We start from the raw sequence: 10,714 nt of genomic DNA on the forward strand, positions 1-10,714 counted from the left end.
TAGCTGTCAATCACATACTATCACTGGAGTGGAAGATGGGAAGCGTATCCATACCGGATGTAATCATCAGAAACGGCTTAGAGGTTCGTCATCATCTTTGTTATTGATGTTTCACTTGTAGTCAGCAACTTATTGTGCCTTTGGTTTGTGAGAAGGGATACTAACGTCACTTAAAATGAAATGGTAGCGATTCTGTATATCTTTCTTTATTATACTACCTTTGCGAGATCAAGGCAGAAGCACCTGAGATTATTATTATTATTATATTTAGATATTTATATATATATTAGAGAGTAAGATTCGAAGCACCTTTTCGATACTAAAGCTTCAACTATCTTTTTCGAGATTGTGCGATAATGTTTTTTAAGAAATTAATTGGATATTAGTGTATTCGATTGCCTACTTTCAGCATAAAAAATGTTAAACGTTTCGGCAACAACAACAATAAGCTTTTGGTTTCACTTACAGATCAGTTAAACGTGGGGATATGCCTCCAAATGTTTCGGCTGAAAGCAAGCAGGGTCATAACTCATACATTATATGAAATGTAATATATGAATAGTAGCTACTAGGCACCTTGTAATGTGTAAATGCCATTAATCTCAATACAAAGTTCAAGTGTTGCCACAAATTGTGCGCCACATAGCAGCGCAAATACATTTGGATGGACCAACCCTCAATGCCCTACATGAAATTATTGTAACTTAACTGACGCCTTTCATTTCATTACAATTGCATGTAAATAGACAGGGGAATATGTTAGGGTATTTGCTTTTGTTTTATGTGTGTGTGTGTGCATCTGCCTTTGACATGTCAGCCTCTGATTGACATAGCTATATAGATTTACAGACATTACAGCACCTAATATTGCATACATTAAGGCGTGTAAACATTGCCAACGCTTGCATACGCTTTGTGTAGCATGAGTGCACTTGCATACAATTGCGGTTGGTGTTTGAACGAATCAACTTTGGTTGCACGCTCGCACTTATGTATATTGAAATTGACAAACACTCGGATTAGACAATAAGCTTCGTTCAGTCGGTTAGGCAAGCACGAAGGCATGAACGCATAAATGCAGTAAGTCAGTCAGTCCTTCAGTCATTGAAATACACACGCATCGCACTGCAGTCAGTTAGTTGCACTCACAAGTAACAATTCAAGGGTTACTGAGTTACGCGCTTAGCTATTTTTTTTTGCTTTATTTGCTCGCTAGTTGTGAATGCAGAACATCAAGATAAAACTTTATATGGAAGCGTATGCAGAAATGTAGTATGTAAATTGGTTGAGTGATGGCTTTTGATAGCTTACTTCCTGCCTTTCAATTATCGTCAAAAGTTTTATCAGTTGTTTCAAATGCTATTTGTGGTTTTAAAGAAAAATACATTAAAATAGCTACATGATGTTTGATAAATGTTTTTTTCTACTTAAAACATATAATTTTTGGTTTAATAAAATTAAAAAAATAAATATTTTTTTATACACAATTTTTTACTTTTTTTTAAATGTAATTAACTCAATATCCAGGCAACAATCAAAAGACTGATTTTAAATCATAATAAAGCATCAGTTATTTAATTAAACCTGAAAGTGTTAATCGAAAGTACCTTGTCCTTACGTTGCCAACAAACTTTTTTGAAGGCTCTAGAATTAAGTGGAATTTTTGAAGGTTTCAAAAGAATCGTGGATATTTGAAAATAAAGTGGAATTATCTCTCTCAAGAGACAAAGATGCTTAAATATGGCATTTCACATATAAAAAGAGCAAAACCCTACACCAATTTTTCACTTTTGAAGCAGTTGATGAACCTGTATGCAAACCTACTGTGACATCCTAACTAGTTAATGCACTTCCTACACTTCGAACACATGCTGTTGTTGCCTGAACATTTGTCTACGGCTGAAACCGCAACACATTAGATGATCGTTCGTCTAAGTGAAAGCCATCTGCGGTTCGCACAGATGTCGCAGCATAATGATTATGCAGACAATAATGGACTGATTAGGTGAAAAACGAGAAACAAAAATCCTGTTTGTTTGTATACAGTCGTTGCTGTTGTTGTTATTGTACTTAGTCCACTGCGAAGCATTTTAATGTGATTCGATTTAAGTCATTGCGCTAAAATTCATCAAAAGATTCAGCGGGAGAGTCGAAAAGACGGATGTATGCTGCTAAGTGCGGAAAATTGTTGCATGTAGCGGTAATTATTTGACGACTTCAGCTGTTGGCGGCTATAATTGCTCGGTTCTCGCATAATGATTCACCGGAAATGAGTCACTTTAATGACAGTGCAGCTGAGTGACTTAAATGACTAGTTTGCTGGCTCGATTACGCTGCGGCTCGGTGGTTCGCTAACTCACTTAGTCAAGAGAGTATATAGCGCTACACAATATATAGTATATAAGTGTACTAATTTGCAGTGCCACTGGTTCCGTCTGTCATCAGCCGCAACTTAGACGATTTTCGCTCAAATGTGTTCATGGAAAAACTTTTGAGGGAAAATTTATTAATTGGACTCAATTGTAGATAACAAGAAAGAGGGAGATCTATTCCATGGAGAGTTCTTTGTTGGGGTGTGAGATATATGTATGTATGAAGCAAAGCTGAAGCATCCATGCCCGTCTAACCAGTAAAAAAATGCTCGGACACTCGGCTCAACGCTATTAAATGATATTCGACTTGAGTTGTAGGAACTGTTTCATATGACGCGGACTACTAAATCCCGATATAGTCAAGCTCCAGCAAGACTTTAGATAAAGTTGATGCATTTATAGATTAATTATTGACGAAAAAGCTTAACTTCTCAACAAAGTTCTCGGAGATTCGGCTCTTCTTTATCCGTAAAAGACCCTCTTACCTAGTAACTAATGTTTAAAACTACTTCTCCTATATATGACGCAGTCTAATAGGTTCCAACTAGTTTCCCACCAAATACGTATCTGTATTTAGTACAGTTGTTTATTATATGTACATATACTGTATTATATACAAGAAAACTAAGGCACTTTTCACACTAATTTAAATACACAAAAGTTCAGCCAACCACTTTGTGATTGTAGAAACTAGACTATGCCACACAGAGTGCATATGGATCCAACACAGACGGCGCCATTGCATGGACCATGCCAAACGCAATGCAAAATACAGAAAAACAAACACGAAAAACCCGTCTGTCGACGCTTTCAGAATGCATGTAGTGCAAGACCGTGGTTTTGCGAGTGGCGTGTGTGAAGACTATGGAGAGTGCTTTACTCACACTGCAGCGCTGTTACATTGCTACAACAAGTGTATAGAGTTCTAAATATAAACGCATATGTTGGGAATATATGGAAATAGTTGCGTCTGGCAAAGCGATAAACTTTCGTAAACTATACTATTGAGAGCCCACTGGGGACTAGCTGTGTAGCAAGTGGTTTAGTTGGTGTAAATGAATTTGACTGGGCGATAAATCACAAACAAGCTAAAAGTCAGACAAAAATTTAGAGCATTTAGAAACAGCTTTTAGAGTTTGACATGTCGTATGAGTAACATAATAACACTTGAATGCGCTGTACACACATTTCATTGACGTGGTCTGTTCTTCAGTTATTATTTTATGAGTTGTATGCCGGTGTTTGTTACTTTGTAAGTTATTTAGTAAAAAAGTCTCATCATCTGATTAGAATAATAAATTTTTTATAAATTTTCTATACATTTCTTATAGTAGCTTCGACAGGTAAGTCCTTTGTTTCAATAGGGAATTTCTCTTCTTCTTCTGGGTCTAAATCATCTTATGCCAATGCATTCTTGCAGTATGAGTACTTTTATTTGTTAAATAATAAGCGATGGATTTCGAAGAAAAGTTGTATGAGTCAGCAGATAGCTTTAATTGCCACACAGCATGCATACAAAGGATGCATATTAAAATAATTATATATAATTTTCAAAGATAATTAAATGAAAACGGTTACACAGGTTAAATGTCTGCGGTTACACAGGAAACGAACACACTCATGCATGCAAAAAATTGCAATTTTTCACTTTAGAAACACCAGCGGCCAAATATGAAAAGGATTGTATGTATATGTGAATTGCTCAGCACTTCAGGAAATTTCATACACATATGTACATTAGGATGGCCCTTATTTTCCAAAGTATTCCGATTCTCGATCGCACCCCCTAGAAATATGAGAATAGCCAAAAAGTTAGTATATACAAAGTTTTAGGTCAATCAAAAAAGATTTAGAGCTTGCGCAAGGAGCTTGAAATCCTGAAAAATTAAGAATTTTTGCCATTTTTATGTCTCAGACTTTCATATTTCAAAGCCACACTATCCCTTACTGGTTTTCCATACCGTAATAAGATAATAAGAATAACATTAGAACCTTATAACGGTATATCACGAGCATGCGTCGCTTGAGAATGCACGTGCAACACATTTAATTTACTTTCATATTTGTATTTCTGTAACTCTATCATCAATCGACCGATTTTTAAGATTGTGGTAATTTTGGAAAGGTAATAAAATGCAGATCTTATTACGGTATGGAAACCAGATAGTGTGGCTTTGAAATATTGAGGTCTGAGACATAAAAATAGCAAAAATTCTTAATTTTTCAGGATTTCAAGCTCCTTGCGCAACCTCTAAACCTTTTTTGATTGACCCAAAACTTTGTATATACTAGTTTTTGGGATATTCGCATATTTCTAGGGGGTGCGATCGATAATCCAGAAACTTTTTTTTATCCTCCATACAACTAAGGGCCACCCTAATGTACATATGTACATTTGGATGTACGTGTAAAATGTCTGCAGGCGAAAACGGCATGACTTCCCGGATACTGATTAAATTCTAGCAAATTATTACAATATAATGTATAACCAAGTGCCATAGAAGAACAATATGCTTTTTATGCGATGTCTTTTGCAAATTATTAAAATGTAAATATTAAAACTATTAATTAATAAATATGTCATATCAATTCGAATTCATATAAAAACTAAAGCATTTTCACACACATAGAAGCTTGTATGTACATATATCTACATATGTGTGTCATTATTGTCAACAGCATGTTTTGGTTAAGGCTGCATGATGAATTGACAGTTATCATCTACACATGTTTAGCTGTGCTACATATAGCATATGGGGCATGTACTTACACATGCATACACTTGCAATATATATGTACATTTTATAAACATACATTTACCATAAAATAAACACATTCACACAAATTATTTTGCCGTTGAAATGTGTCGATTAAGAACCTACAGTATGTCAGACTTTTTTACTTTTTACTATTCATATTACATATTCTGCAATTTCTTGCAAGTATTTTACAACAGAATATTTGGCCATTAATTACATTTCAGCACGAATGCATTCAGCTTAAGGCGTACAATGAAACAACAAATTTCTAAAAAAAAAACTATTTCTTTTTCGTTTTTGGCGTATTCACATTTCGATTAAAAATTTATTAGAATCAAACAAATTTTTTACAAAAAATAATAAAATATAATCCCGTAGACAACAAAATACCTTGTATTGTATTTACCTTACAGCTTCTTAGTTCACAACAAACTCAGCTCTAGCCTACATGTTTTCATAATGAAATTGGAATCTTGAAAATAGAAACTAATAGTTTCATTCAATAAAACTAATTGGCTTTTTCTGGCCTGCCTTTAGGCAGCTCTTCACCACCCAAAAGAATAAAAATTGTTTGTATTATGCTAGATTCAACCACCTCTCATATTACCTTACAGCCACATCTCAATAAAGAATATGAAGATAATAGCAGAAAATTGTGTTGCTGTGGCTACCAAACGCCCATCAAAAGCACATAAGAGTTAATCACTTAACGAGAATGACAAAATGCCACAGGCATCCGATTACATACACCGGAGCAGCAATAAAATCTGTAGGGTTCTCTGGCAATGCAATAAACTCTTGGTAAAATTGTGAAATATGAAACCTGATGAAGATATCACGCAATATTTTTGGGAGATAGTGAAAGTCAACAAAATGCTTTGAATTACAAGTGGGTGGTTCGATATCTCTATTTCAAGTATAGTAAGAAGGATAGAAGAAGAACTCCTCAACTATGTATGAAGTACTTAAGTTGAGCCCACACATATTAGGCGCCGCTTTGTATGCCACAAAGTACAATAAATTACAATAGCGAATTTCTTAGCTTTCACGAAATTATGAAGTGAAGAAGTTGGTAGAAGGTGTAATGTATTGAATTACACAACTCATAGATTAAGTGGCGCAAACACCTTTATATTGCCGCACTCACTTGCCACCGCGTTAGCGCACCAAATACCTGAGTCATTGCTGAGTTAATGCAAATTCCATAAATAAACTCGAGTGTTGGCTGCCAGCAGCTCAAATTATGCGTGACACCACAAACAAATATATTTGTATGTATGAGCGCGTAGATTCCTCAACTCTTAGCGAAAGAATTCCTGTATTCGTTCTGCCACATTGTTACCCAGTCATTGCGTTACGAACTCAACACAACTATTTAATACATATTTATGAGCATTTTATGCGCACGTTACTGTTTGCCCTGCCTACAAAAACAAAAAATACAACAAAAAACAGCAAAAATATGCGCACGTCACCGCCTCTTTGCCAATTCCAAAGAGGAATTCATACCGTCCACCAGGTGGCGCTGATGCATATTTCCACTTTCAACTAGCCCAGCCAAGGAACTTTTCATATATACAGCAGTCCATACACTATATACACTCATATACACATAGGCAGATGCGCTCCTGCTAAGATATTTTTATTTTCCTCTCACCTTTTTTTCTTTCTCGCACTTATGTACATAAGTATATAGCGTTCTTTTTACAGCAGCAGCGGAGCTCATGGCGAAGTGGAAGCATAGAGATGGTGGGGGGAGAGTATGCTCGCCTGTAATGCTATTCTATTTAGAAATTGTAATGTTCATGTTTTCATAATTTTCACGCAGAAGCAGGAAGCTCTTTGCGTCTTCGCGAGTAAACTTAAATGCTTTTGTGACTTTTGTCAGCTTTTAAGAGCAGTGAAAAGTTTTGTTTTTCGAAAACATATTTTGTTTTATAAAGCTAGTTTCTTCTAGCTTTCAATTGGAATAATTATTTTGCGAATAGAATTAAATGCGCAACCAAATTCCAGCTGTTTGATAACCGTAATGCGCCTAAGGGTATGCACTAATTATTGTGTATATGCACTCTTTATGAAGCTTTAAAAGCACCAGATGTTGAGACGTGCGCTTACAATGGAAGTTATTGTTTTAAGAAAAACTATAATATATGCATTTGAAGAAAATTCTCTTTACATCAAGTAAAAACATATGCTTACAATTTAAATTAATTAAAACTAGTATTATGAAAGGTAGCAGCAGACTTTTAGAAATTATAATTGCTATTAAATAATATTTCATGTTAAACTCACAATTACTAACAACTGCATGTGGCTGAATAACCTAAAAGGAAATATAGAAAATGTATTTTACAAATATTTGTATGTAAATAAATTGTCAAGGAAAGGTTTGGAGTGAATATAATGGTAATTAATTCATTGTTCAAAATAAGTCTCTAATTAGCAATGCATAAAGAGTAAAGACCATATATAATTAATAAGCTAAATCCTCAAAGTCACTTTCAAGTTAAAGAAGTCTTTAACGAGGACCTAAACTCTTATGATTTCATATAAAAAAATTTATCAAAAAAAATTTTAATTAGAACAAGTAAGGAAGGGCTAAGTTCGGGTGTAACCGAACATTTTATACTCTCGCAATTTATTTATTTAACTTTATTTATATTATATAATACACAATTTGACCCACATATTTGTCATATATATTGTATAAAGTCCATTGAAAGTTGGAAACCATAATATTAGGTTAGAAGCACCGAGGTCCTCGTGTTCGATATATGGGGCCTTAAAAACCTATGGTCCGAATTCGGCGATTTTTAGAATGGGGCTGCCACACTATAAACATAGTCTGGTATATAGGAAGTAGGCGTGGTTGACAAGCGATTTGGCCTATTTTCACAACATATTATTGGGAGGTAAGGAAACTATTACAAACCAAGTTTCATTGAAATTGGTCGAGTAGTTCCTGAGATATGGTTTTGACCCATAAGTGGGCGACGCCACGCCCATTTTCCATTTTGTAAAAAAATCTGAATGCAGCTTCCATCTGCCATTTCTTCTGTAAAAATTCGTGTTTCTGACGTTTTTCGTTAGTGAGTTAACCCACTTTTAGTAATTTTCAACCTAACCTTTGTATGGAGGTGGGAGTGGTTATTATCCAATTTCTTTCATTTTTGGACTGTATTAAGAAGTGGCTAAAAAACGACTGCAGAAAGTTTGGTTTATATAGCTCTATTGGTTTCCGAGATATGTACAAAAACCTATTTGGGGGCGGGGCCATGCCCACCTCCCCAAAAAAATTACATCCAAATATGTCCCTTCATAGTGCGATTCATACCAAACTTTATTTCCATAGCTTTATTTATGGCTTAGTTATGGCACTTTATGTGTTTTCGGTTTTCGCCATTTTTTGGGCGTGGCAGTGGACCGATTTTGCTCAAAAAACAACCTTCCTATGGTGCCAAGAAATAAGTGTGCCAAGTTTCATTAAGATACCTTAATTTTTACTCAAGTTACAGCTTACACAGGCGGAAGGACGGACGGACAGACAGACATTCGGATTTGACCTCCACTCTTCACCCTGATCACTTTGGTATATATAACCCTATATCTAACTCGTTTAGTTTTGGGTGTTACAAACAACCGTTATGTGAACAAAACTATAATACTCTCTAGCAACTTTGCTGTGAGAGTATAAAAATATATGCAAATGCAAGAGCTGACTTTCTGGCCTGATGACGTAGCGATTCTATTATGTTGTGAAAAATATAAAATATTTTTCTTTCTTTTAATAAGTTCTGATGACCAAATTGGCTTTGGATGACCCAAGAAGTTATAATTAAATAGAATATATGAATGTCGTCACAAATAAAATTTTGCGTTGAAGGTATAAATTAGCACTTCCATTGTAGAGCTATAAACTTGGGCGCACTTTACGCACGGCTGAGTGGCCATTCAGTCAACATATTGTTCGGCGTGACGCTGATGTTCGCTTTTGTTCGTTATTGTTACTGACTATACACAAGTTACCGCAAGCGAAATTCGGAATATAAAGTAAAAGCTTAAAGGTATTAAATTTTGATAATTTAATTATATGAAAATGATAAGTAGAAATCAAATAAATGACAATTTAGTAAAGTAAAGTATAAATGAACCTGTCGGGTAATTAATGAAATAAGAATTGTGACAAATATTTAAATAGCACACTTCAAGAACTCGCTTCTTGGATTATTTACAGTTGAGCCATAAATCACTCCGCTCACCTTGACTTCGTGCGCTCTAAATGAACATAACAATGGCGCTTAGTTCAAGCATGAAAGAAATTAATTCCAGATAAAAGTTTATTATGCAAGCAATGTTATTGTTGTTGGCGATGTCTGTGATTAGCCTAACGATGCTGTTGACAGCAATTGAACAGATGGGATCATAAAATACTTTTGCACACACAACCCGGTATATATAGTCGAAATGTAATAAGTTAAAGCCACGAAATGGTCCACAGGTGGAAGAATGACAGGCAAACGACACAAATAGGACAGTAAAAAGCCAAAATTACAATCAGAGTGGCATAAATAAGCATTTACAAAAGCAAAGCAGATGCGTTGATAGAATTAAAGAGGATCCCAAAAACACACACACATACAAATATTAGTTTTTATGAAGCTGGAATGTGTATACTGAATGAGTGGCAATGACTGGAATGGAGAGCGGTGTCTTCAACAAAGCATTGTTAGACGAATAAGCCAAAGCAGTCGAGCATGAATTCGCGCGCCACTGGGCGTATGATAAACAGCAACGACAACTGACCTGAACGCCTTGTCGATTCTGCGTGTCTTGCTTGTGCTATCAATGACAGCTGGTACATGCCGCTAAATATTATGGTCTGCGTTTATTTTTTTTACTGCAAAACTGTCGTCAAAGTCGTGCCGCTACTTTAGAAAGTTGCTCTTTTTTCTATTTTTTATTATTATTCAAGTGTTCAGCGACTTTTTCACCCACATACCGCATTCCCAGTCGATATTATGCGTGCTATATTTTATCTGTAAATTGCAGTAGAAAAACGAATTATTGAAGGAAATAACAATTTTTTTTTACAATGCAAAAGCAAAAGGTGAAAAGCAGAAAATTGTTTCGCAGGTGTGGGTCTTCAGTGCTTTACACTATGCTTTACACTATTACACTATCGTAATTTTTGAAACAAGAGTAATATAAATACCATCCAACAACCACGGAATTCAACTGATCTGAGTCCTTACGATTATTTTCTCTTCGATAAACTTATAAATGCTTTGAACTTACTGAACTGAACTGAACTCAATGACATTGCAAAAAAAAAAGAAAAGCCAACTAACTCTCGGTCAGAAAATTTAAATCAAAATTAAATATTCTGCCTTCTGAGAAAAACTGGAACTAAAACAGAGAAAAAAGCAACAAGATTTACGCAAGTGGAACATCAAGCCCGTAGGCTCATCAAGTGGAATTCCTAATGTTTATTCACAAATAATTCCTTCAATTGTGCCATTATGAGTTTTGGCAAATTTTTCCGTCCTATTGCAACACACGAACGCTCAGGCAAAAGTTCAGTTG

Source organism: Zeugodacus cucurbitae, chromosome 6, assembly GCF_028554725.1.
Source record: "Zeugodacus cucurbitae isolate PBARC_wt_2022May chromosome 6, idZeuCucr1.2, whole genome shotgun sequence".
Taxonomy (NCBI): domain Eukaryota; kingdom Metazoa; phylum Arthropoda; class Insecta; order Diptera; family Tephritidae; genus Zeugodacus; species Zeugodacus cucurbitae.